The 4,453-nt window shown below is 48.6% G+C and overlaps 1 non-coding gene across 1 annotated transcript; it reads right to left on the bottom strand.

The window, feature by feature from the left end:
* Positions 1-1,262: 1,262 nt before the first annotated feature.
* Positions 1,263-1,336, bottom strand: TRNAN-GUU. The gene has a single exon. It is a non-coding gene; the product is annotated as a tRNA-Asn (tRNA).
* Positions 1,337-4,453: the final 3,117 nt, after the last annotated feature.

The following is a 4,453-nucleotide window of genomic DNA, read 5'->3' as shown; positions in this document are numbered from 1 at the left end:
GGGTTAAGTGTCGCTAACGAGAAGAGGGGAATCCTGCAGCCAGCTCCACCTACCCCGAAGCTCAGCACACGCCTGCCGGTTTTTCAAAATGTTTTACCGAAATGTAAAAGATGCAGATGAAAAAAAAAAAAAAAAAAAGTGCCAGCGAGCTGCTGCGGATAGAGCACATCAACGATTTAGGGTTTATCACTTTCGAAAGATTCTTCAGGGTTTCTCCATCCACGCCTTTTCTGCCGTGTCTCAGCCAGCGAGGGCCACATCGTGCCGTCAATGGTGAGTCAATGGCACAGCCTGACCTTTCCGAGGGCTAGAGCCTTTATTCGAAACAGGCGAGTTGAGAAGGAAGATCTGTGAAACGCAGCTTCGCCGGGGAAGGAGGCATTTTTCATACCGATTCTGTTTGCTGTAAACCGTAAATAGAACCCCGCAGCCTCCGCAGGAGTTGCTCTGGAAGGCAGCCCTGTCCCACGGCACCGAAACGCTCACTGGAACCAGCTCACGGGCTCAGACACGGCCAAGGTGCCAACTCCTAATTAATACGTTTAGGCGAAGCTCCCAACGTAATTGCTTTTAACATTCATTTATGCACAAAGCGGCTCCGGGCTGGCAGGATGAGCCCGGGGAGGCAGCGCTGCCTGCCAGCGGGACCCGGGCCTGGAGACACCGCCTGCCCCGGGCGGGAGGGACCGGCGCGGGAGCCCCGGGGACAGGCTTTCTCCCGGCGGGGTGAGCGCCGGGACACCGTCCCGCCTTCCTCCTGCGGGGAGAGCCGGAGCTGCCGTGTGTGCGCGTTGGCGCTGCCCGTACGCAGCAGTGCTTACAGGCACCTTCTCGCTAACGGCATCTCCCCCCAAGCCTCGGCCCCGACCCCCGCTCTCCGGTGGCGCTACCGGGGTACCGTAAAGGCAGCGCTTCACCAAGCAACCTCTGACCGCTCGCTATCACCGTTAATCAACATCACGCAGCTTAAACAAGGTGTTTTCCTCCGCACCCTGCCCCGCGGCAGCACGGGGTACACAAACTCCCGCACACTCTCGCCCTTTCTCTCCCTCCCCGCGTCCTCCCGAGCTCCGCGCTGGCGCGGGGGTAGCGGAGCCACCCCCTGGGCGGTCCCGCACCGCTCCCCGGGGCTCAGCCCAGCCGCCATCTCGGGCCGCAGCCACAGGGACCGGCGCCGCAATTCGCCGCCCGCGCGGGATCCGCCGCCCCCGCACAAAACGACGGCAGCTGCGGGGGGAGCGGGCCTGCCAAAAGGTGGACACCGTCCCTGGGTGGGCTCGAACCACCAACCTTTCGGTTAACAGCCGAACGCGCTAACCGATTGCGCCACAGAGACTCCCGCAGTTCGGCTTTCTCCGCGGCGCCTCTCATCTGCTCAGGCGCCGCCGGCGGCCCCTCTGCTCGCCGCCTCCGCGCCCCGCGTCCTGGCGACCCGCGGGCCACCGCGTACCCGACCTGCGCGTACAAAACCCGGCTCCCGAATGACAGCTCGTGCGGAACGCCAAGGGACCGAGAGAACAACGCAAACCGCGCCTTCCCTTCTGCCCGCCGATCCGAAAGGCTAGTTCCCAACATCACTGCTCACAGCAGCCTTCTTTTTTTCCAGGGAATAAATTAACGAATCCGAGTTAAAACAGCTTTTTCTCGGCCGCTGCTAATTCATCCGCTACACCTGCGAGCCACAGTGTAATTCACAAATATAATTGCAACATTGCCCTATTAATATTTTTAAAAGGAAATTTTAAGAGACTGCAGGGAGCAGTTAGACTGCTTGGAACAGGCAGCAAACCCCCCCTGCATGAAGGTAGATTTTATTTACCTTTTTAAGTGACTGAAAACTGCAGTGAAAAAAATTAATTTTCTATTGTCAGTTTTTTGAAACCTGGTCCCCACGTTACCTTACAGTAAATCCACCCTTGCGGCTCCCCCAAGTACAAAGTTTTCCCATTCAGACCTGAGCAAGTGTTTTCCCCTTTTCTTCCCCAGGCTGGTACCCTTTGAACTTCTTTGAAGTCTTACAAATATCGGTGTCCTCATGTTCTCCCTGTGGCCCCATGAGGCTCTGCCCTATGGCCCTCCTGTCCCCTAGGAGCCATCAGGAGTCGGGCAGGTACGATGATACCCACACAAGGACAGGCACTAGCTCCTTCCCAGGCAGGTGTTGGTCACCTCCTGGTCTCTGCCCACCCAAGACCAAGGTGTCCCAGCTCACTCCTGGAACCAGAGAGCATCGTTACTCCAGCTTGCCTATGTCATAGAAGACCTTGCTCTTCAACTCTACAAGACACGGTTCCTCAGCCCAGCGAGTAACTTTAAGTTGACCATTTATTGCCCACAGCTCAGCCTTTCCAGTTTTGCCAATATTTTAAATAGAGCTACATAAATGTCGGTACTATCACGGTACTGCTCAATTTTTCTGTCGCATATCGTTGGTACCTTACTGACCAACGTCTTGTAAAACATGGAGGAGAAAGACAAGATATGCAAGTCCTCAGCAGGAATTAAAATAATTATTTTAAAGACTGCTTTTGGGGCACCGTGCCCATTACAGTGTGCTTTCCTCCCCAGACCTATTCTCAGGGTCAGGAGAATCAGTTCACAGGCTGGACCACTTCTATTTTCTCTGTGTAGGGGGATGAGCGAACACTCCTGTGATTTTACACACAAGCAAAGGGGTATTTAGTGGAAACAGCAAGATTCCAGTCTGAACAAAGGCCTAACCCATAGGTCGGTGCCAATGAACATTTGGGCATGGATTTTGGGCCCCGAAATATTTTACTTTACACACATGAATACTCCCGTTAGATTTAATGAATGTAATGACTGTTTTCAAAATCGGTGTCCAGATGCCAGATCTAAAAAAGGATTTTGCTGTGCTGATGCTGAGCACAAGCTCTAAGTTTGAGGTGTCCGAGGGGAGGCCAGGACCTGGCATGAGACATCCAAGGCTGCCTACAGCGAGAGCGCAGCAGGTGAGGCTACAGAGTCACTTGGCACCTTTCTTCTCAGCATTCTTCCTCACTGAATCTCAGAGTCTCTCATTTAAAGTCTTACAACATTAAAAAAAAAAAAAAAAAGAACATACACAACAGGGAATGCTCCCTCTTCTGCTTAAAACCCACAGATCAGCTACTGATCAGAACAAGGCTGGCTTTCGCTGACTGCCGAAGCACTAACCCCTGAGCCATCATACCAGAGAGGAACCTTGTCTGTCGCTGCTCCGTAAACGGAAAGGATTAGCTGGAAAGGATTCTCTGCCCCTAGGAGAAGGTTTCTGACTGTATCTCCAGAAGAAAGGAAGAGGCCAAGGGCTGTTTAAGGCCCTGTTAAGGCTGTTTAAGAAACCAGAAAGGCATGATACTTCAGATTAATCGCCCTTCCTATCAGTGTTTTGCTCTTTATTTCCGGACAGCTCTCTTCCTCAATACGCTGTTTCTAGAATCTCTAGAGTTCCTTAATTTTTTCCAACATCTAGTGTATATAATTTAAATACCATAATTGGATTCAATGATTATGGATTATAATTTATATTTTTATAAAAACACAAATGTATACAAATACATTGCCTATGGATATATGAAAATATACCATGTGATATAATTTTTAAGTATTATATAATTTTAAAATATTTTTTAACATTATTTTATTGTTATTGTAGGATCCATGAACTTAAATGTTCATCTGTCACCTTCCTCAGATATAGGTTTTGGTTCCTGAATGTCAGAGAAAGCTAATATTGGACAGAGGGGGAAACTGGGTATTGTTTATGAGCTTTATAAATGTATTATATATTTATCCTCTGTTCAGAAAAATAAGTCTAGTTATTCACCCAGAACTGTTCCTAAAATCAATTCAGTAGGATACAGCAGAAGCAACAGAGTCTCGCTTATATCACAAAATTGCTCATTAACTACTCTGTTTCTGTGATTTCTCACAGGAAACCCCCAACAAGCACATGCACCTACATTACTTGTTATTCTATGTGTCATTTTTGGTCAACTGTTTGTCAGCTCTCAAGTTACAACTCATTCCAAACTACAAAAATTTGTAGTCACAAAAAATTTCAGAAGAGCTACTTGATTTCTGCCCAAATGTATTTCTGGTTGCTTACTTTGTAACAGCAATCTGTGAGTGCACAGCTTCCCACACAAAGATTTCTTGTGTTTCCCTCTGAAACATACAATTCTGGTCCTTACCAGAACCAGGACATTAAAATAAATGGAAACTAACATAATTCAACATTGCTATTGAAATTATCAAAAGCAGAGAGTAAGATCTCCATGAGAAAAGTTTTTTCTTTATGGAGCTGCAAGCATTAGATCATGGAACATACTATTCCTGAAAAAGGACCCAAAATGTCGGAAGAAGCAGGTATAGACAGTTTTTCTTGATTCGTTGCAAGACTTCTGTTCTTTTCATTCTTCAAATTAAATGCATTTGGAGGTTTTTTTAT

This window comes from Calidris pugnax, unplaced genomic scaffold, assembly GCF_001431845.1.
Source record: "Calidris pugnax isolate Ruff unplaced genomic scaffold, ASM143184v1 scaffold19, whole genome shotgun sequence".
NCBI classification, from domain to species: Eukaryota; Metazoa; Chordata; class Aves; order Charadriiformes; family Scolopacidae; genus Calidris; species Calidris pugnax.
This window is presented reverse-complemented; position numbering and strand designations above follow the sequence as displayed.